We start from the raw sequence: 24,426 nt of genomic DNA, 5'->3' as shown, positions 1-24,426 counted from the left end.
ATTATAAGACTCTTTTTAACCTATATTTTACTCCCGCCAAACTGTTTGCTTGGGGCGTAAGAGAAAACGATTGCTGCCCTAGGTGTAATACGAGCCCAGCAGATCTATTCCACATGTTTTATAATTGCCCGAGTCTGACCCCGATAATTAGGGAAATACAGTCTTTTTTGGAGGGGCTGCTAGAACAAAACATCGTTCTATTCCCTACCGTGGTTTTAGTAGGAACTGACGGTAAACTGAGGGCGGATGGTAGCGCTGAGGCACTTGTTTTTATATCTGTAGCTGTATTTCGTATATTAATCTCTGCTGGATGGAAAGACACTACAGCACCGACATTCCAGCAGTGGATAACTAGGCTCCTAGGAATTCATAACATAGAGGATTGCTTATATGACAGTAAGGGGAAGAAAACACGTGAAATGGGTAAAAATATTTGGGCCCCTGTTAAGAAATGGAGGGAATCTAGATGTTAAAAAAAATATAAGTATAACCTATAGTACGTTGGGATTCCCTCACACCCGCTTTCCTTTACCCACTTATTTATTTCTCTATTTATTGCCCGATCAAATTGTTATCTCGTATTTTATATTTATTGCTGATAATGTATGTATTTTGACTGTGTAATGTTATTATATATTTGTTGATCACTGTTGCAAACCTCAATGTACCGAAACATCTCAATAAATAAAACAAAAAAAAAATAAAGAAGGAAAGGTCGATGGCCCAATCCTTTTCAAGCAACGCGGTGAGAATCTGGAACTCACTTCCGCCTCAGCTCCGGACCACCACCTCTTCCCAGGCCTTCAAAACTGACCTCAAAGTTCTCCTCCTACAAAGGCACTTCCAGATGTAATTCACGCCCTCTCTATTATCTGAAGGAAGTCCTTCCATTATAGGAAATTCTATTCTCCGTGACTATAGAAGTGCCTTTCCAGTGTGTTCGTGTGGTTTGAGTGTTTGCCATTTATTGCAGGATTATACTTCTACCTGTATTTTGTACTCTTTTGTAACATGCACACGTCACTTTTCCTCTTGTAACGTATTGTTTGCTACCTCTTGTATTTTGTTTGTTTTTGATACATGCACAATTGCCACCATTGCCTCATGTTACGTAACGTTTGTTCTTGTGTTTTGAGTGTCTGCCTTTTATTGCAGTATTATACCTCTACTTGTACTTTGTACAATTTTGTAACATGCACACGTCTCTTTTTCCTCTTGTAACGTACCGTTTGCTACCTCTTGTATTTTGTTTGCTCTTGATACATGCACAATTTTCACTATTGCCTCATGTAACATAACGTTTGTTTTTGTAACATGCTCACTTGTAATTTTCTCCTCATGTATCATTAGTGTTCCTATTGTGAAGCGCTCTGACACCTTCGAGTAAAGTCTGCGCTATATAAAAATGCAGAAAATAAATAAAAAAATTAAAAATAAAGAAAGAGAAGCATAATCCAGCACTGCAGACAACTAAGCCTAGCTGGATACGCTAGTTCTGCCTGACTGGGCTGACACAGGAGATTACCGCCCATCCGTGCCATTACTAACAGTGATGCTAGAATAAGAACAGCCCTGTAATACAGCATGCTGCCTCCGCCCACCACCACCCTGCCTTCTAACCCTACAGCCATCACCAGGTGGGGATCCCTCCAGGCCCAAGATCACTGCCCATGAGTGCAACAGCATTATGAAGGCCTGGCTGAAATAACATTTTAAGAACCCCAGCATCAGCAATGGCAAGATCATGCTCTGTAAAAATGTAATATGTAATATATAATTTTCCAATCCTAATCGCTTCAGCTCTTCTTAAAATGTAATCGATTGAAATTGAACCTTGTATATATGTCACTCTAACCACTAGTATCTGTAGTAGACTTACGTATTTACTACCATTCTTATGTGATTTTACAGTTTGTGTTTGTATCTGTTATGCTATTCATGTACTCTTAAGTCCTTATGCAATGTAACTAGTTCTACTGTATAGCGCTCTGATACCTTCGGGTACTGTTCGCGCTATAAAAACACTTAAAAAAATAAAAAAAATAACACCCCAGACAACAAAACATCAGTCAACACTGGGGTGGCACCCTCCGACAGTCGGAGGAGGGTTCGGAGTTCGGACACAGGCATATTTGATTCTGGAGCCAATCAAAATTTCCGAATGTTGTGTGACGCTTAGGATTGGCCGAGTAGGCTAAAATGCGCCAATCATAGACCCCTTTACACATTAGCACTGCCTCCTACTCCCAGACGACTTCAGAAGTGGGAGTGGTTGCTGTTCGACCCGGAAGTGCTACACTTGGGGACAACATTTATCCGTGAAAAGATCTGCTATGGACAACGGCCTTTAGGCTGAAGTTGCGAATTGTCCCTGTAAGTAGCTGGCCTGTGAAATAGACATGCTGTGTGGGTGGGTGAGTCTTGGGGACAGTAATACGATTACGGAGGAGGAGCTGAGCCAGTCCCTGGAGTGGGGTAGGGTGGGACTAAGGATAGTAACAAACTTTCGGGGAGTGGTATGGCAGCAATTGTGTACACAGAAGAAAAATCTTCGGGGCCAACAATTGGCCTTTATATAGTAAAGTGACCACCTTCACATTACTTTTCAAGAACCTACAGGCGAGGAGTCATAGTCAAATGTCAATTTATTCTGGCCGCTTTGGTGTTGGGTTTATAACCTGATCAGCATATACGTGTAATCATTTCGAACTTCCTTTCTCTTAGTCAGACAACTAATCACCTTACATTTCTGACCAGGCCACACTTTGAGTTTATCGAGTGCCAAATAATGGTCACAGTGTAGCTGCAACCGGCCCCAACACACCGTGGAGTTAGCATTGATTTCAAACAACCACTACTTTTAGAGAGAAAAGAATCCAAAGCGAGCACTGTGATGTTTGCATTGTAGTGAATTGTACCATAGGCTTTTATACGCCATTCGTAAAGAACAGCGTCCACCACTAACACTGGCTAGTAACCTCATGTTCTTGGACCTAAAGAAAATGCTTTCCAATGTCGTGCCGCCTTCATTCCCTTATCTGTAAGCATTATGACCTCTCATACTGGTGCTCAAAAACCTGGATAGAACGTCCATAAGGGAACATGCAGCATCAGTGGGTAGGGTTTATCTGTGGAACTATGAGAGGTGACATCTAATCCAGGCTTCACAGTATACCAAAACATGCTGGTGATAAATACAGCGTAAAACAAACTGGACACGCCTTCTAATACACTAGACCCTTTTACCGGTACATTACTTGGACAGCTCCCTGTCAATCGCCCTACTTGTGGTGCAGTGTCTAAGTTGAAAACAGGGAAACTTGGACAACGTTTTGTTTTTAATCTCTGTCTGCCAATGCAGCCAGCTTGTGTTCTCTTGGGCAATTTCGTTTCAAATTATTCTGTGCTCCTTTTCGTAAAGATTGGACATATTAAATGCTGGTGGTACACGGATGAGGGAAAAAATGGATAAAACTCAAAACACGTTGAATAGTACTCATCGTTAAATAGCACCCAGTCTTATTTGCTACTCTTGTGGGAAAGTTACTGGCCTTGAAATGAGTAGTGTCGTTGCTTTGCATTTTTCCTCTTATACCAAATTATTTTAACTTGCTAAAAACCTGCTCTTTCTATGCAGTTCATCTATCCCATTTTTTCCTCTCAATCAGGTTGATTTTGTTTTGACCCACTTAACATTAGGTGCTCTCGTGAGTTAAAATAACTAAAAGTAAACGTGTTGCTAACGAAGCATCATGCGGGACACCGTCTGTTCTACAATTCTTTTCAATTCGTTATATAGTCAGTCCTGATGATTTACTTGAAGAAACGCAATACAACTTCCAGATCACACTGCGTTGTCAAAGAAAAGTTAGAAACACTTTCCAAACATCTTTGAGCAAGGAAAGCTAATTAGTTCCTCTATTTTTTAAACCATGCTACAATGCTAGTAAATTGGATTTAATTGTAGATTTTCTGCAGTTCAGTGATTCTAAATGGAATGTGTTCTGTGGCTACAGTAGCTGCAGAGTGGAGGTAAGTGGTATTTGTTTGTGAGCATCAAACGCGTTCAGTTGGGTAATTTGTCCTTATGTTTTTGTTAAGTTCTATTTCTTTTTTTAATCAGTTATATAGGACAAGTGTTCCAATACATTGAAGAATAATGCGAGGAATCAATTCTATTCAAAGTTTCAATCCACCACCCATTAAAAGGTTGGTGTAGCTTGGTAGGGGTGCAGCTTGGATCGAAGTGTTAGTTATACTGGGTAGAGTTTGCAGCTAAGAGGAAGCTAATGTTTTTAAGACATGTTTGGTGGGTGTCAGAAAGACGAAAGAAATTCAAACACATGCCAGAATTGCCGAGCAGACAAGTGAGTTGAAGAAAGGCATGGTACGGAAATATTTATTTGGGGGAGATATATGTTTAATGTATAAAGGAAAGCAGCAGTTGAAAGCTTTGACCTGTGTGTGGAAAATTTCAGAACTGTGACAACTTCTGAGTTTCAGAATGTTTCATGTAATCAGTCTCTTAAAATATCAGATCTTGATGAATACCAAAATTAGATGAGTTCATGAAAGGTTGTACGGTGGTTAAGAATTTGCACCAGTTGCACCCACTATTTTAGCAAAATGCATTGAGGAGCCAAAAATGGATTCAAAGAATATGAAGGAATGATGTTAATGAGATTGTTTAGGGGGGGATGGTTCGTGTAGATCTGAACACTGAAATGGATGAGACGTTTTACAAAATGAGATGACAGCAAAAAATGTTCTGTGGATATGCAAGTCAATATAATTTAACTTGTTTTTCATTTTTAGTTTAATTTTGTATGTACACAGAGGAGAAAGAGGATTAATTTAGACTTCCAAGTTGTAAAATAGTAATTTTAGCCAAATACCTATATGACAAAAGATTCAACTAGCACGTTTTAGTCGGTATGCACATGCCTTACAGTTCACAGGGCTGTTGGGCAGTTGTTTTTCAGCGTAGTGTGTTCAATGACGAAATGTTTTTGGAAGTTATTGGGTAGCCACAACAAGCAGTTTTATGAATCGAATCGGATCTGTCATCTGAGTGTACACCATTAGTGTGGTTGGTAAATGAGAACGTTGGCGACTGTAGTACTTAGCCAGTTTGGGAATCGGAGGAAATGGACAGCTATGTGTTCAGAAACTACATGAGTAAACTTGAAGGTTTTTAAAAGCTGTTCTTTGAGTACAGCTACGACCCCTGTGCATGAACCGGTCTATCACACATCATTGGAAAATTAGAGAGATATTGCTTGAATTAAGTGACCAAAGCATATTCGAACAAGTAAGGTCATGTAGCTGATTCACTCAATCTGTCCTACCTCGTAAGCCACATTTTGTTTTTAAGGTTCTCCATAGGGATCTAGACGTTTAAATCCTTGCTCATGGGTGGACAGTTACTCTCCTCTCAAATCTCATCATAGTTATGTTGTAAAAGGCTTCAGTGCTTATTACATTTGATTTGCCAAGCACTTGTAGTACGTTTTAGGCGAGATATCCAAAAAGTTACCCATGTTTATTACATCCAGTTGCAAATTTTTTAATGTGTGCATGCTTTTTGGGTTGGCTAGTGTTGCATCCTTGTTTAAAAAAAAAAATGTATATTCCAGCTGGTTACGGGCTAGTGAGAAATAGCGGCATTTCAGGATGCCACAGTGATTAGTGACAAAAATCAGAAGGCTCACAGTGTCACATTATGGACTGTGTTAAGTATTTTGAAACCGAATGAGTTCAACTTTAAAGACTGCAGAAATGTATGTTTGGGCAGCACGTGGTTTAATATTTTAACTATATTATTTCTGCTCTGCCATTCAAAACATTACTTGCAGGTTGAATCTCTTGAGATGGTCTCTGGGAAAGGTGAGCAGTATGTGTGTCCTTGGGTGTTGCAAAATTGTATATGAAAAGTAAGGAGCATTTTACAGACGAAAATGATTTGTTATGGAACGGTGTAAAGTTTGAGGACCAAGATGGCGTGATACCTTTGAATCTTTAAAGCAGCAAAAAAAAAACCTCTGCATTTAAAATCATTTATGGTGTTAGAAATGTGTTATCGGTGGGCAACATCGAGTACTGCTTCCGCATGGAGAGGGCTCAGTATTTCAAGAAAATGAAATAAGTGATTACTTTTAGATCATATATATCCTCGGAGCAGAAGAAAAATCTTTTTGTTACTAAGGTGGAAATATTTACATTAATTTGATTGACATGGTAGAGGAGCATTCCTTGTGGACTGTCCAACCTTTTTTAAAAACCACTCACCCACATCTACACTCCCACCTAGGGCCCTCACACCCACGACACCAGAACAGAAGATCTCCGCTAAAGAGCCCCTTCATGGGTGCCCGGCGGGTATTGCACTGTCGACCCAACGAGGAGCAAGTCCATAGGATGAAGCATGACACCTAGCTTGCTGAGTGTGTGAGGACTCTAGTTCCGACAAGGAGGATTCCCCTGCTTTGTATCTCCACCCACGTTGGTTCATCCACCCCCTCTACTGGGGAACTGCGTAATCTCTTTTGTTCTTCAGTATTTGGGCATGTACGCTGGACCCCGTTAAACAGCCCTCTCTTTGCTTAAGAGGAAGAGGGAACCTCCCCAGCTCTATAAAGCACAATCACATCCATCACATCACAACAGAGGAAGCCAAGCTGCTTAAACTCTTCTTTCACACCTGGGAAGGAGAGACTACACCTCTTGGGCTGCACTTGGACCCCTGTTAGAGGAGAAGAGGCGGTGGAGGGGAAACCTAAATAGCGTTCTAAATGGCTCTCACATCTCACAGAGTGAGATTTTCTTGGGCTGTGACTGGAAGACTGTACTCCAGGCCCCCTCTCTTGTCCTTGTTTAAACAGATATGGAAAAGAGAAAGTTTGCAACTTCCTCTGAAAAGGATCTCTCACCTAACTCTTCTGTTGTCAACTTTTTTTTTTTACTAGTGCTATGGGCATGTTAAAAAATGAAATTGTCTCAGCTGAGTAGAGACTGAGCGCCACAAGACGCTTCTCTGAACTAAATAACAATGACATTGGCAATATTTGCTTGAGGGACAATGTTAATCTGCTACATTCAATACCAGCTCTTGTATTAAAACTAAACATTTAGTGATTGAAGCTTAAATTCATAACACATCTTCAGATATGTTTAATGCTCTCCCCCCCCCCCATTTTGCCATTCCCCAGAAGAAAAAAATGAACAGCTTATGGAAATCTTGTGACCCATGGCAATATTCTCCAACAGTGAACTGTGATGTGTATTGTGGTGGTAAACTTCCTAAATCTACGAAGCAACCCCACTACATTTGCTACACTTAATAATTCATTATTCAGTTTATGGGCTGTGATTAAGGGCATGCTTGTGAATGTTCTTGATATATTTACAGCACTTGAAACCATAGTTATGCCAGGGCTTTGTTTTACCTGCCGCAAGTATTTTGCCAGCCCACACCACTTTAAAGAGTGCTTTTTGCATACATGATCTTGTTTAGTCTGGTAATGCCCACAATGTTCAGTTAGTCTTCGTGCAACTTACTGGAGTCGCAGCTACTTTTCCTTAACAACTTCCTCCTGAGGTCACCCCCTATTTTGTTCTGGCACATGTTCCTTCCCTTGAGTCAGATGTGTCTGCAAATTATGCACAAATTAAAGAAAGGTAACGCGCTCGCAGGGTGTGTAATTTAATTTAATTTAATACAATATCTACTTGTCCATGGGACAGGTTGCTTCATAAATCTGCTTGTCCTATAACAAAATCAACTTGTCCCTTTGGTGCCATATAGTGTGGTGACAAATGATGTCAGCAATCTCATTATAAAAGAGCTCGGAAATTCGGATATAGCCTCGCTGATTATGCCAGGGTTCATACCATAGTCGTGTTTGAATACTTGCAATCCTCTTATGTTGCCACGTTTCCGCAGATCTATATACTGGGGCTGAAGGTTGTGGTAAGCAAAAGTTCCAAGGTTAGACTGCCCTTTTGAGTCTGTGAAAAGATACAGACTTGCATGTTGTAAGGGTTTTCAACAACTCTTCTCTAATCCTTTCCCTTACTGATAAATATTGTAAATTTACTCCTGACAATGGCAGGCGTAAACCTTCTTCCAGAGTTGGGATAAAAGTGGTTGGAGGGAAAGTGAACTTGTATGCACTTAGATTTTCTCATGAGCAAATCTACACATGCACATTTGCTCATGCTAAAATGCAGTTCACAAATATTTTCTAGGAGTACTATTTCTTGTCCTATTTCTGTAAATACTTGGGATTTCACGAAAGCCGTATAGTTGCACTTAACGCAAGGACACATACCATCGGTGCACTTTTGAGACTTTCTTTAATAATTGGCCCACTAATTTGGACTAGCGTTGACTGTGACCTTTTGCGTTTGTTAAAATTGTCTCTCTTTGTATCGGCTGGCTTCACGGAGTGTGACAGCATTCTGCTCTTTCACAAGGAGCATATCGGCACACAAAGTCATTTTGTTCAGTGCTCGTAACAACTGTGGGAGAGTGAGCTTTTTGCGACAAAAAACAAGGTTTGCTTTTGTCAATGTTTGTGTTAATGGTGAGGTCCCGGCAGCTCTCACACCAATAAGGTTTTACAAAAACCACGAGAAAACGAGTCACATTGACAAAATGAAAAAGCTGACCACCAATTTCAGACCTACTGGCTTTGACAATGCTGGTTTATTTTTGTTTCCCGTAATCTTATTGAAACTGGTTACACTGATTTTCCATTATGAATATTTTTGGGAAATACTAGCATGCATCAACACGTTACTAAATGATGCTGAAAAGAAATGGTACCTGAAATGTTACTGTAGTTTAGAGAAATGTTTTTTTTCCTCCTTTCATTTTTTTAATGAACATTTTATATTGAAAGCTAAGAATAATCATGTTGCTTTAAGCTTCTGCACATATTTGCATCAAATTAGAGAGCATTCTGGGATCATAATACATAGCCTCATATTGCTAAACTTTGAAAACGCGTGTACACATTTTTATACTGGAGCCACTGTAAGTAGTGCAGTCAGAGCTTACAACATTTACTTAGAGCACTCACCCTAGTAGTAAAGGCTTCCAATTAATGAACCATAAATACAAGTTTTAACAGCATTAACAAATGGACAAAAATAACTGCAGACAGTGCCCTTTCCTGTTCCATAATGTGGTACTGCAAAATGGCAACCAAAGGGTTTGTGCTGCCGGGGTTGGGCCTGCTTGTCCTAAAGACAAAATACACATGAAAACGTGTTGCCCTAGACCCCAAACAATATGTACTGGGCGTCGGGCTATAGGAATTCCACATCCCTGGCTCGGTTTCTCAGCTTTGTGGTGGTTGTTATAATGAGAAAGTAATCAAAGCTAGATGAGTCTTATTTTGGCAATTTCATAAAATAGAGGCCGGCGACTCATTGTTCTAAATTTTAAACAGGCGGAAGTGGCAGGGAATTTGCTCTCATTAGGATAAAAGGGCTCCTCTTGGCAATTTTTTTACGTACCCTCTTTACTTACATGTGCACACATACATACTGTCACATGGGTGCTGAAATATTCTAATGTCTGCTGCATTGCAGGTTTCTTTACCATTTTTACCTCCAAAAATAAATGTGCCTCCTTAGAAACGCTTGACAACAATGATTCACTTATGCTAATTTTGATATTAGCAAGAATGATAATGCGAAGGTTGGTAAAAATACAAACGTGGTTATTAAATATCCTCAAACACCCTTTTTAATTGACAATTTATATCTTGGAATAGTGTGGGCCTACACTCTATAAATCAACATTTTGAATGGATGTCGTTTCTCAAACAATTTGATGTAATTTATCTGCATGAAACTTGGGCAGTTGGGCATTATTATTTAGTTGGTTATAGTTTCTATGTTGCACCCGCAGCTCCTTCTAATTCATGGAGCGGCAGACACAGGCTTTTAATAAAGCATCTATTATACAATTTAGTATTTTTATAATGACATTGTCACCCTAAAACCCATTAGCAATGTCAATAATGTTTTTATAAACTCAGTGGATCATTTCATCTCAGTTGAACTTGATTGCGATTTCAATGCAGACCTGTCTGATGCTATTGCATCTGATATTTCTGGATTTAAGGAAGGCCCCTCCCCTATTACCTTTTAGGCATGATCTGCGAGACCAAGCACCCCGTTATGATTTACAAAAACAAGTTGGTGAATGCTTTAGAAGTTCTTACTGCAGCTACCCCGAGTACTCCAACTTTGGGAGGAAATGGGTCTCAAATTATAATTTACAACATTTTCTTAACTAAGGATCTAACAGATTAGTAACGGTTTTCACAGCAATTTTGAACAATTTGATCATAACCTCCTTTGAATTTCTTTATCCTTGGGGGAAAAATGTAAAACATTTATAAACTCTTATCCCACTGTCTGAACTACTAAGGATAACTGACGTAGACTAAAATGGGACCATGGATCTTTCTACCTTTCTTAGTAGATAATGGCTTGTAATTTGTGAGAGGTATGTAACTGTTTAATATGTTCGTGAAGGCCAGCTAATTCTGGCATCTTTTAATTTAACTTGTCAGAGTTAATAGGCTGCATACAGGCCCACTTCATCAGAGATACATTTAACCAAGTAAGTGGTTTGAATGGTCTTAAATACTAGCGTACAGCAATAAATTAGCTACCATTTAAAAAAATCTTGTGATAATGAAGTGGTCTTGACCAATGTTCCATCAAGTCAAAGTAAGCTTTATTCAAAAACACCTTGTGTATTGTAAAAGCTGTATAAAATAACATCTCTAATTTAAAAATATCTTGTTAAAATAGAAAAACAGGTCACTAAAATGAAAAAATAAAAACACAATGAATTAAAGCTGAGTGTAATCCTCCCCAGCAGACAGTAGAATTCCTACAGCTACTTCCTATGTCTTATCACAGCCAATAGATATCATGACAACACAACACATATGTACAGACTCAGTAGCATTTGCAAATAAGTAAAAGGTGGGCGACATTGGACAAATCCAAGTTGTTTTAACAACTCCTTTTTTAAAACAATTTTGCAACTCTGCATAAAAGAAGGAAAAAAAACAGAATATGCATAGTACTTTGCTTAGAAACATTGTCACATGGCATAGCGGAAGATCAGAGGCCGAATTATTAGTATATGGAAAAGTCGTTAAGTGATGAAAAATATCCAACCGGAACCTGGTTAGGACAAATCTGTCCCGATGGTTAATTACGTTAGCTAGGCAAGGTTGCACATCATAACTTGTCAAAATAAGCTGGTTCTTCCGCACAGACGGTTTCATGATCTCAGAAGATAACCTCAAATCCTCTAGTAGGATGAAACATTTAAATTTGAGGGCTTTTCTGTGGATATTGCTATTAAGCTCCGGATGGTCCAAAAATTCGGAGTGGCCTATGTCGATTAGAAAGACACGCATATATCTGAGCCAGGGGTTTTTCAATGCCGATATAGATCTTAAAGAGTGATTAAGCATAGTATGTTCCGAGGACCAGAACTTATGCCAGAGCAAAACTGGCTGAACCTTAATCATATCGGTCAGGTAGGCAACTCTCAATTCAGAGTGACACACATCGGTAGAACTTCTTTTTGGGAGGGCAAGAAGATTCCTTAAAAGTGCATTTTCTACACGCTGTAATAGTTTGACATTAGCATAACCCCATAGCTCAGACCCGTATGCGGTAGTCGGTCTACATTTGGCATTATAGATGTGCAAAATTTCCCTCGGATGCTTTATGCTTAATTTGCTGGCTAAGTCCAGCAGAGCTGTGGTACTTTTAACAAATTGGAGCCTCCTTGATTTAATTGCATTAGACCAGCTCTCATCTTTTCTGAATAAAATACCTAAATTGGAAAATGTAGGTGTAAAAAGTATCTTTGAGCCCTCTATAAAATGTCTCTACAGTGTGAGGACCTGTTTCTGAGCTTCATAATGAAAGGTTTACTAATATTTATTTTTAAACCCAGACCTTGCATGAACGGACAAATTAATCTAGTACTCGCTGTAAAGTTAGTGGGGTACGGGCCATTAGTACAGCGTCATCGGCATATAACAATGCAGGGATTGGGCGTTGTCCTATTTGGGCTAGATCAGTGCACTTAGTTGCAAGGGTGTCAGCTAGACTATTAAGATACAGATTAAACAAGAATGGGGCTAGTACGCAACCTTGGCTTACGCCTCGTTCTATTGGAAATTGTTCCCTCTAATTATTACAGCAATATGTTTGCAGACACACTTTTTATTTTTTATTTAAATATATGCACTTCTATCAGTAGAGATGAGCCACTACATATGCAATCATGTGGGCAAAATATTGTGTCAAACGAATCCTGGCAATCGTCGGGCTGGGTGTTGGAGGTATGAGGCTACTGATATGGAGGTATGAGGCTGCAGCCAAGATCCATATACAAATTTGCTCTTTAACATATATCTTCTGGTGATTTTTAACAGTCCAGTGATATCATTTTGATACTTATTCTGGCTAAAATTACTTCACTGTGAAACAGTTTGCAGTCGATGCCTACCTGCACTTTGAAAAATACAGTTATGTGCGGATATGCTGAGAGTTCTGTGTTTTTCCCCCCGTTATTAAGAGGTTAGTTTACCTCATCCCACTAATAGTTAAATTCGAAAAGCAAACACACCTATCACCATTCGGTATTTGCTTTGCATATTAAACAAATGAGTCACACTGTTGGCAATAAATCTGTTAAATTAATAGTAATTACGCCTTGAGTGCACTTGAGTAGCATTTTCTCGATCAAGAAGAATCCCAATCATCACTTTTTAAAGTCCAATATCTTTAACCCCAAAGTAGTTGACTAGTAAGGCCTGCACATAATATCTAAATTCTACAGATTGCAGGATTTTTCCTTGATGGAAATACGTGCAACCAGAAGCCATGTAGTATGAACACATGGTAAATAAAGATGGGTTTTAGAACATGAGTGGGAAGTGCTAAATGTGAGGTGATGCTTTACTACAAGAAGTGTGAAATCATTTTCATTTTAAAGTGGTTTACCTGGTGCTGGGATCTCATTACTTGTCTTAAGACCAGTATTATCGCGAGACCTATAGTCTGTGACCCTTGCTGTTTTGTGGTACAAATAGAGAATCCTGTAAAAATTATTAGGAAGCTGACACTAATAATGTACATAGTAGTTAACGCTCCTTCTGTAAGATGCGTATGTTCTACGAATCCTGTACTTTTTGCCAATGGCACATTTGTGTTGGGTATTTCAATTTCCTACTTGCAGTGCCTGAATCCAAACCACAAGTACCAGAACACAACTTGCTGCTAGCTTAAAAATAAAGACTAGTTGGCGAGTTGAAAAAAAAAAATGTGTACAGCTGGCCAGGAGGCGCGGGAACGCAGGTCGCTTCCTCCGGATTGGACGCACTCTAAGGTGGTGGTGTTGCTCAAACCTGGCAGACCTCCGGAGCAGCACGCGTCGTATTGTCCCATCTCCCTCCTGAACGTGGAGGCAAAGGTCTTGGCCAAGGCGTTGGCCAACCGGCTTCTACCACACATCTCCACCCTGGTCCACCTCGATCAGGCTGGGTTTATGCCCCAGAGGGCGACCCGTCATAATATCAGGCGCGGACATGTGGCGGTGGTGGCCGGTGGGCAGCTGGGGGAACCGGCACACTCTTGTTGGCCGACATGGATAGGGACTTTGACTCCCTGAGTTGGGTGTATCTCTTCGCCTTATTGCGGAGACTCAACTTCGGCCCGAGATTCCTAGCTTATTTGACGCTCCTCTATACTGACTTGACGGCGTCAGTGCGGGAGGCGAGGGCACTCTCCAGACCCTTTTCTATTCAGCGGTGAACGCGGCAGGGCTGCCCCCTTTCCCAATATCTATTCGCGCTCGCTATGGAGCCGCTGGCGACCTGGGTGCGCATAGATGCCCAGATTCAGGGATTTAAGTGGGCGCCGGGCCTCTCGGATAGAATAGCACTATATGCGGACAACGTTTTGTTCTTTTTCATATCACAGCTTTAGACAAGTCGGGCCGCGGCTGATGCGTATACCACAGATCTTTGGGTAAACCTGGGGCCTGTATATGAACTCACGTAAGTCTACACTGTGGGCCCTGGGGGGTCGAATGAGAATGGGAACATGGGCACAATCGGTCCAACTGGCATTGGGGGGGGGGGGCTGAAATAATTGGGTGTCTTCCTGTCCGACGTGCCAGCAGTGTCGTGGGAACGCTATCTGGCCCCGGTGTGGGACCGCACGAGGGAAGATCTTAAGGTGTGGTCTCGCATACCCCTGTCCCTATATGGCAGGTCGGTGATTTTCAAGATGGTGGTGCTTCCCCGGCTTCTTTACCAATTACAGAATCATCCATATCCAATCCTACCCCGATGGTTTAAGCAGGTGAATGCAGTGCTTGGCCAGTTTCTGTGGGAGGGGGGAAAGGTGAGGGTGGCCTTGCACACATGCTTCTTGTCTACATGCAGTGGGGGCCTCGCATCATCAGATGTCCTCTTGTATTATCAAACTTCTCACTTATTAGTCCTCAATGAGTGGTGGTATGGGGGCAGGGGAGACCCGGCTTATGCAGTTGAGCGGCAGCTCATGGGACGCCATTCCCTACATACGATACTATACTCTGCATTGCTTAGGAGGTCATTGCCATCCGTCACGCGGGTGTTTTTTTTTTTTATCTGGAGGCAGGCTTTGCGCCGAATGGGTGGTGGAACACCTTGACCCGTGAGACCCCTCTTTGGGACAATGGGCGCTTACCTCAACTGGCAGCACTCCAGGGATTCCGAGGGTGGGACGCAATAGGCATCTCGGTTCTAGGAGATGTTATGAGGGACCTGACACTGGAATCCTTCCAGGACCTACAGGGGTAGTATGCGATGCCGTGCTCCCAGTTTTACAGCTACCTGCAATTTAGGCACACCCTCGCCCCTAGTTTGGCGGGCCTGGAGTTTCTACCCGACTTTAGTCCCATAGAGGCGAAGGTCTTCATGGGGGACCTCCCTGATCGCAAGATCTCCTGAATATATAAGACGTTAGTCATTCACTGCTCCCCTAACCTGCAGAGGCTTAGGACTGCTTGGGAGGCAGACGTGGGTGCATTGGAGGAGGAGGACTCGGCTGAGGCTCTAGCGGCCCCGTGAGGGGTGGCAATAACAATGCACGGCTAGTACAATTTAAGTATTTGCACAGGGTGTACTTCACCAGAAAGCGCCTGTGGAGGGCGGGTATGATCGCCTCTCCCGAGTGCCTCCGCTGTCATCGGGAGCACGGTACACTATACACACGGTCTGGAGCTGCCTCTCACTAAATGGCTTCTGGAGAGGGATATACTCCTGCCTCTCGGAGGTATTGGGTTAGGAGCTTCCCCGCACGCCGCTCTTGGCCCTGCTTCATGTTATGGAGGGAGTGGGGGGCAATATTTACAAACGCCACCTTCTACAACTGGGCCTCACACTAGCGAAAAGAGATATCGCCAGGGCCCGGAAGGCACCTAGGGCCCCTTCGGTGGTGGCATGGAAAAATGGGCTAGATTTTTGTATGGTGATAGAACAACCAGTTTTCCTTGCCAGGGGGTGTCCGCGCAAACAATATAAGATATGGAAGCGGTGGGCAGACTACCGGGGTCTGGAACTGGACCCGCCACAAGATACAGAGACACACTTGCCCGACTTATTCACATGTTCTTTTTCTTAGATGGGGGTGTCGGGACGGATTTTAAGAGGCCAGGATTCCTGGGTGTGATGATATGTGATGGACAGGTATTTGTGGCATGGGCGCAATCTGGGGGGAGGGGAGTTGGGGGGGATTTGTTATAATGTAGTTCTTTAATAGCTACAAAAAGTCAACGTCACTATCAATGTATATTGATGTGTGCAGACGTCTCTGGAGTGCAGGGCCCTGCAATGTATGTGAAACTAGACGAATAAAATTTGTTTAAAAAAAATAAAATAAATAAAGACTAGTTGAACATGTCACAAATGATGTGGTGTCACCTGGCAGCTTTCCTTCTGAAGAGAACCCACCCACGAGACCATTATTTCATGTTTTCTATGTATATCTTAAAAAATCAAACATTTTTTATTATAAAAGATTTCATTTACAAAAAAGAAAAAAATACCCGCCCATGATCACTGATAGATAAACTTAACACAACTCTGTCTTGCCATTTTTAGTGCACCATTTACAGGCAACAAAACATTAGTTTTTGGAAAATAGCAATGTTAGAAGAGGGAAAAATGCTAAGAAAACAGACCTGTTTCATCATCCTTTCCTTCAAAGAAACATGGTACCCTACCTAACAGCTAATCTTTAGGGAGCAAATGTATTGTAGTGGCTTTATTGCTGCTGTTAGTACTAGGAGTCCTGTTTTCTAATCCCTGTTTCTGACTTCACTAATGCTGTGATCCTGAACAATGTCTCTGTTAAACTTAGGAGTACCCAAAAATATACTACTCTTAAGCGCTATATAAAAACTAAATTTATACATTTTCAGCTCTTAAACTTTGAAAATGAATTGCATGTTCTTTTTTTGAGTACCTAGCGCTTATCTGTATTGAAGGTTGGGGCAGGATCAACAGCAGTAAGGTGTGTATGTTTATGTTCAGCTTCACAGATGCTATTAAAGAGAAACCTGATTAGGCAGCGATATAGTCTTTGCTTTCATATGGGGTTCCATGCTGACACGAGACAATAGTGCAAATTCCTCTTCTTAAGAGGGGTAATTGTTGTCTTTGCCCCAATCACTCTTCATGCTTTCATGCTCTCTGTGCGTGGCAAGTAGACTTTGGCTCAGCGGGCGCCAAAGCATGCACGATAGAGGAAGCACAGGTCCTGACCTGCAGAACAGTTTATACATCGAACAAAAAAGCCTTGTAAGATAGGAAGGTTGCCTTAAGTGAAAGAGGCTTCGTGTAGTTTCGGAAGAGAAATAGAATTGATGTATAGCCATAGATTTTGGAATAGTATAAATTCTCCTTTGATTAGTGATTCTGCAACTCTGTGCCAGGAAGATGTCTGGGTCTCTGATTTTAGTAACCTACACTCTCTTCCTAACCCTGTGTCATCATTGGGTCTCCATCAGTGCTATGGACCATACACTACCAATAATGTTCTTGATCCAGGAAGTATCTGATGCAATTAGCAACCGCCCCAAGTGTAGGCCCAGACGGGGTGCCTTTGGAGCCCTTTAAAAGTAGCATTGATTTATGGGCCCCAGTCTTTTACCAACATCCCAAATAAAGCAACTAGCACCACACTACATCTGCCATGTTCCCAATTGATATTAGACTGGTCTTAAAGAAATGTGATAAAGTTGATCTAAGCAGTCATCGCTTGATTTTGCTGTTAAGACTCCACTGTCATCATTGCAGCAAGAGTTCTTAAGGGAAGGTTATGACATAGCAAATTAAAACAATATGATCTCAGGACACCCAGTTTGGTTTTAGATTAGGTTTTAGAACTGTTGGACAGAGTCTTAACTAGCACCTTCTGAGCAAAGAATATACCTATTTCAAAAGGGATCTATACATCTGGCTTTTATGGATTTGTGCTCCTCCTTTGAACCGTGTATGTACATCTAAATTGCGGTCTATGATGGTTTCCATGGGTGTAGAAGCTTCTATTGTTAATTTTCTTTGACAATGTTATGAGAGTCTGACCACTAAGGTCAGATTTGTGGTTGAAGGAAATTATACTGATTCAAATAACATGGACAAGAATATGCACCAGTGTTGCATTTTGACTCCCCTTCTTTTCATCTTGTATGTAAATAAGCCTAAAAGACTTGATTGATGGCCAAGACATGCAGCCTTATGGCGCCCATTCTATCCCAACATTATCATATAGAGGTGATGCTTTGCTAATGGCTCAGACTGCTAATTGCCTCATGAAATTATTGGACTCTTTTGTTTTAATTATATACCAGCTTGATTTGTGTACTTATGTTTCTTTTTTGTTCACAGAAGTTTTATATAAGCAAATCAGAAAATAAAAGATAGAGGGATAAAAAAACAGATTTAATAGAATTACTATTCCAGTTAGAGCTAAGGTTAAGAAATTGAACAACTGACAAGCAAAGAGCTCTTTAAAGCGTATTAGAAATGTGACACTTCGATTCTGGAAAAATAAAATATATAGGTAAGTTCAGATTCTAAAACCTTTACAATGATCATCAGCCAGAAGTCCACAAAGTTCAGCTCATTTGCAATCCGCAATAAGGTTAACACAAGGTACAATCCTTCTTAAACCTGGAAGTTCCATTTGGTTGTTCTGTGAAATGTCACCATCTTTTGATTCCTCCACTACATTGAGAGATCTACACCCTTAAAATATATGTTTAGTCATCTATAATGGCAAATGCATGTCTATTGCAAAACACACAAGTTGATAGACTGTATGTTGCACATTGGCAAAGCATTCACCCCAGTCAAAGATCTAGGTTTAATCCATTGTTATTTTGCTCACCACGCCACCCCAGTTCAGACATGACCATATGCAAATCAGTCTTGACCCTGTGCCTCATGGAAACAGTCCAGCCCGAACTGCCAAGCCATGTCTTCCCTGGACCCGAATCAAGCATCCTAGGACTGGTTTCTGGCTATCAGCCGTCATCAGCCAGGATATCTTGCCTCCAGTGGCGTAGTGAGCACAGGACCCACGTCCGGGCATGGTGGGCAAAATAACGATGGATTAAACCCAGATCTGTGACTGGGGGTGAATGTTTTGCCAATGTGCAACATTCCGTCCATCATCTTGTGTGTTTATATGTATGTCTATTGCCAGCTGTGAGGTAGGAATAATAGGGAATGCCGAAATTATTAACTTCCAACTAGAAAATAATGGATTTTTGAAATGTGTGCTTGCTGTTTCTCCCTGCAGTTCTTTTTATATATGCCATCATGTACTCAGTTTGGTTTATATTCTAGAATTTTCTTTTTAACCCTGTCCTTTGCATCTGATGCTTATTTTAATAGAAATTTTATTTTAGAGTGTTTGGCATTGGGTAATGTTCATAAGATACCCAGAATTAATGATCAAATTATCGATTACAAAACGTAAGATGTGGGCTAAAACTGCATTCCTTAATTTTTACCGAGTCTCAAGAGAGGAAGAGGAGTTTTCAAAATCATCAGTAAGATCATGAGTTCTAGTGAAGACAGCTCGCAACATGGAACCTTATCTTTCCTTTATGAATAAAGCAAAGTATGGTCTTTTATTGACTTGTTTTAGATGAGATATTATTCACTTTTTGGTAATCTTCCCAAAGTATGGCCACCATCTCATTATCTTACATTATGTTGTGTGTTTAAGTGTTTGCTCAATCCACTTTTCAGTTTACCCTGTTTTGTAAATTATTATGAGTACGAGAAAATGTTCTGTCCCTTTACTTAAACCCTTACATTTGCTAAACCCGGTTAACGTATGTGTATGCTCATGGGCAATTTTATTTTAATAGTTCAGTCAGAACAAGAAATAATAAGTTGTTTTCAGGATTGTTACTCTGTGTACCTTTAAAAAAAAAAAAATATATGGATTATATATTTTGTTATGGTGAATTTATTTGGAGTTGAAGCGTGCCATGTTGACTATTGAGAATTAGAACTTTAAGCAAATCACTTTGTGCAGATTGTTTGTGACGATTACTGATAGCCAGATTTTGGCACCTTTGTGAGTGTGCTTGAGTCTGTATTGTGAGATGTAAGTAAATAGCACATTATTAACCAGAAAGAGAGATCAAGAAAACTTTGCCAATCATGTGACGGTTCGGTGTATTTGGAAAATAAGTTCTTTGCGAGGCCTTTTACTCCTGATTTCTGTGACACGACTTACTGTGCTCTCTGAGCAACTGGGTCAAGTATCCCTTCAGCACTTGACTTTCAGTGGTAATTTGGGTTAAGCAGTCCAAGGCTTCTCAGGAAGGAGGTAGGTGTAATGTGAGCGCAGACTCGGAACTCAAAACACACCCAGCAGCCTCCATAAAGGACTTTCCAGTCAAATACTTGCTTGCATGTAAAAAGGAGTATTTCTTTCACAAAGTACAATACAATGCAAACAGTATACACAGTCTTCTTGAGGCAAGCCCACTAGTATTCGCTGGGTCAGCTTTCCAGTCTCCCTTCCCAGTTGGTTGTTCCCCATTCACATGTGGTGACATCAAAGGTATGCCTCGCTAATGAATTCAAGTCTCAGAAGTTCTGTGGAGGCTCTTTTGGCGAGATTGCAGAGTCTCTGTGCTGGAACGCATTAATTCAGAGCAAATTCCCCATTAAGCCCGGCAGGCTGTTTTGCAGCCTTAACTGCTCTCTGCCACCCGGCAGTATCTAGATGGCTGGAAGCTAGAAACGCAGCAGCCAATGTCCTGGGTGCTCCTCCAATGCGGCTAGTCTCTCCTGCGGACCAGGGCAGGTCTCCTGTGCTCCCGGATGTGAGAGTTGAAATCGTTGATGTGAGAGTTGAAATCGTTGCTCTCGCTGTCCATGGGTCACAGCCCTGTGGTTTCTTCTACACTGAATGTGGGGGCAGATGGGGTAGTGGCAGGGCATTGACGCACTTTCTCCTGCAGGGCATCTTCCTTCAGACGTGCAGGTAGGGTAGCTGCAGCGCATGCAGGGTGATAACCTTCTCTCTCTCACCTCACCCCACCAAACATAAGGGGGTCGCATCTGGCACAAAGAAAGTGATAGGCCACTCTTGATTCTGATCCTGTATCGAGCAGCGGCCCTGCAGTGCAGAACCAAGGGTTGTAGCCCTTAATGTACACCACTGTACCTGCTTAAAATGGGTTTGCAGACTTTGGCACATAGACAGGCAGCCTGATCGGTGCGGATGTCCCAACAACCCAGAATCTAACACTCTGCTTCCGTATCCATGCAACAGGAGACCCACTGGACCTTGCTCCATCTAAGTGATCTTCTTCACCTCACATGGCCCAGCAATCTTAGGTCAGGTAGAAGCAGGTGCTACAGGCTCCAGACCAGTGTTCTTGATCCTCCTGGGTGATGTCCCCTCACCCAGCATGGCATACTGAGAGACCCGTAGTCCCCAGTCCTTATCATAACAGGCATAACTCATGTAGAGTTTCTCCACACTAATGTACAGCTTCAGTTTGAGCAGCTTGGGAGCCCCTTTGACCAGTACCAACTTTTAGAACCAAAGATCTCCTATTGAAGTACACTGAAAAACCTGGCTCTTCTTTCCTCTTGTGTGTGTCCCAATCGGCTCTCAGAAGAGCAGCAATCCACAAATCATTCTGGGGGAAACCTCCACCTCTCCCTGCTCCACAAACAAGGCCTGTCTCTAATAAAATGGAACCCAGTGTCTTTTGTGTATTTTGCCCCCAGCCAGCACACACATACTCCTGCATACACACATATTCCGATGCCTGCAGTTTCCAGTGTACTGTACCTCTCCCCGGGCACAAATATATCCTAGCGTACTCATGCAGCGTTCCTCTCTCTTATGTGAGGTATGTTTCCGCAGATACACGCACATTCTAGCGCATACGCAACTGCTAGTGCTATTCATCCCGCACTGTAACATCCCTCAGGCATACGTATATCCTTGCACTACACACAACCCAGTGCAGGCTGGGGGTAAAGTTAAGTATACAGCAACTTAACTGTATTGGACGGGGCCAGGAAAAACACAGTATGCAGACACCACCATGCTTGTGCTACTTAACTTCAGGTGAAGATGGGGAGGGGGTGGTTTGACCTAAATGTTGAATATTATCAAATAACACCCTCCATACTGGACACAGTTCTTTACCTACAAACATGCATTTCCTCAAGAAAACCACCTGGCACCGCAGCCTTCCCTTTTTGTTTTTGTTTTAGCAGACACTGAAAATTTTCTTATTCTATCTTGTGTTGGCATCCTTTGATTTTTGATGCCCAGTCATAGAAACTGGAGCAAGTCTAACCATTAAGTCTAACCATTATTACTATTTTCAGTGAAACTGGCAGTCTGAATGAATGAGCTCTTTCAAAAGACTTGTTAGTTGTTGGCTAAGGAGCTCTATACGTGGACTGATCCAGTTTTACTTAATCCATTTCAATCTTATTTCCGATATTCCCACACTGACCTTATCTGTATTTAGCAGGGAGATTGGGCACAATGATTCACATCTTCTGGGATTTTGATTTAAAAGGACTACTGTGGTAGTTTAACTCCACGGGGACGGGTTGGTGGTGGTGGTGGGGGGGGGGGTGGAATTGATCTTTATGTAGAATATCATTAAATAACATAATTAAATAACATCATCTTTAATGAACAATTTTTTTTAGCTACAGGCTTATACATTTCCCTCAGAATACCAGCTGGCAACGCAGACTTCCCTTTTTTTAAGTTTTTATGAAGACAGAATACATTTCTTCGTCCCTTTCTATCTTATTAGCAACCTTTGATATTTGATGCCCAGTGATAGAAGCTGGAGCAAATCTAACCATTATTACTATTGTCAGCGAAACTGGCAGTCTGAATGAATGAGATCTTTCAAAAGACTTGAGTCAGTTGCTGGCTAAGGAACTATATGTGGACTTATCCTGTTTTACTTAATCCATTTTAATATAGTGATGTCCTGTCATTCTACTGTGCCCCTGATTACTTCAGGTGGCTTAAGGTGGAGGGGAGTGAGGGCCAGTAAGACGGCTGCTCTGTACAGTAAGTGGTTCTCCCTCGCAGTCTACGGTGCTGGAAGAATCAAGAAACGCAGAAACAGCTGAACATATCCATGGGACTACGTATGTTTGAAAAGTTGACCTGAAGGTTGTCTCCAAAGGTCATACAGGCCTTCCTGAACAATGTGTCTTCCAAACAGAGGCCTGGAGCCAACCAGGTCTGCTGGTGAGCTTACAGGTGAGAGTCATTTCTGATCTGCTATGTCAGTCGCTCTTTAGATGATCTTAGTGGTAGATATGGGGATGTCTGGCAATAACTGCAAAGGCGGAGAGAGGGCTACAGACTATTGGCAGATATTACAGATTTGCTAAATGAATGCCCGACATGACTTTAGTTATCACTAGCCTGGCTTGTTGCTGAGGCTGGCAGTTGGTGGTTTCAGTGTGGGCTGACAGAAGTGGAGAGCGCTTTGGGTTTTGTTGACAGAATTGTATTTTATGGAGCCTAATTATGGATAGGTAAGACTGTAAGTTCATTAACCGTAAACTTTTACAACGCTGAATGGAAGAAAATTGGTGCGATATGTATTTTTTGGGGAAAAGTTTACAAAAATTCTTTCAATTCGTCTTGTAACATAGCAGATTTACATACATTGTATCTTTTTCAAAACTATATGCAGCCCAGTTTAAAGCAAAACAACAAGCATATTCCTCACTTCCCTTAAGTGAACTGATCATTTTTCGCCTAGCTCAGAATATTCCTGAACTTCAAGCAAAAACTTGATTATTTTCATCATCATAAAATCTTTATTTGGTTGACCAAAACAACCATAAAAGACCAGAATAAATGTAATGCAACATTATCTCAAAACTCTCCTACATAAAATACATCTCAAAGAAAAAACAGTCATAAAAGGCAGAACAAGGAAATCAATCCATTCTGGTTCTCTGCCTATAAAAAGCACAGCACAGTAAACAATAGAAATTCATTAGGAAACATCTGCAGATGAACTAGAGCTGGGCGTACTTGTGAAAAGTTTAGGGATTTAAACAGTGGTACTAAAAAGTGCTTACTGGGCCTGCTAAAATAATCACAAAACATTACAAAGTGTAGGGTGTCCTGCAGCGACCTATTGGAAGCAGCTGCAGGGCACCCTGCTCTCACTATGGACCCAACTCTTTGGAGAGGCCAATAAGTGGTGTGACATGTTAAACCTAAACCTGGACAGTAAAAACTTGTGACACTGATAATGCACCTGCAGTAAGCATGGCCCTATACCCTGAACAGTTTTAGGAACATATGCTTACACACCAAGTGTTTCTGCAGCTCAATCTGTTCTCTTGCTAGCTGAGCCTGCTCAAGGAAGTATGGCCCTATACCCTGAACAGTTTTAGGAACATATGCTTCCACACCAAGTGTTTCTGCAGCTCAATCTGTTCTCGTGCTAGCTGAGCCCCCTCAAGGAACAATCTTTTGATACCATTCATATCCTGAGAAGACAAAGCATGTGGTGCAGTAAAAAGCTCCGATCTCCCAAGCGAAATAAAGGCTGCCTTAACATACGGTAGCCAGGGGATTCCATACGCTTGTCAAAGGCCATGCAATCCAACATAATCAATTGATTGATCTTCGGCTCCTACCTTGACCAGATCTTAATCCAACACTGTAGTGGGCCAAGCGCTACTATGTCTGTTATAAGACTAAACTCAAGCTACACATGCACTGAGAATGCAGGGATGCTTTGAGGAACTTCTCTATTCGTCGTAAAAACTGTTTTTC

General features: G+C 41.5%; 1 protein-coding gene across 4 annotated transcripts in view; it reads left to right on the top strand.

Annotated features, from left to right (window-relative positions):
• The first annotated feature begins 2,258 nt into the window (after positions 1-2,258).
• RELA (RELA proto-oncogene, NF-kB subunit) overlaps positions 2,259-24,426 on the top strand; it is a 186,164-nt gene continuing 163,996 nt past the window's right edge. For 2 of the 4 annotated variants that reach the window (XM_078660708.1, XM_078660707.1), the window contains exon 1: positions 2,263-2,373. The gene's annotated coding sequence lies outside the window, so the exon portion shown is untranslated. Of the gene's footprint in view, positions 2,374-24,426 lie in introns of all 4 variants that reach the window. The other 2 variants (XM_078660705.1, XM_078660706.1) reach the window with 2 other exon arrangements.

This window comes from Lissotriton helveticus, chromosome 9 (genome assembly GCF_964261635.1).
Source record: "Lissotriton helveticus chromosome 9, aLisHel1.1, whole genome shotgun sequence".
NCBI classification, from domain to species: Eukaryota; Metazoa; Chordata; class Amphibia; order Caudata; family Salamandridae; genus Lissotriton; species Lissotriton helveticus.
The sequence above is the reverse complement of the archived record's forward strand: the minus strand, read 5'-3'. Positions and strand labels throughout refer to the sequence as shown.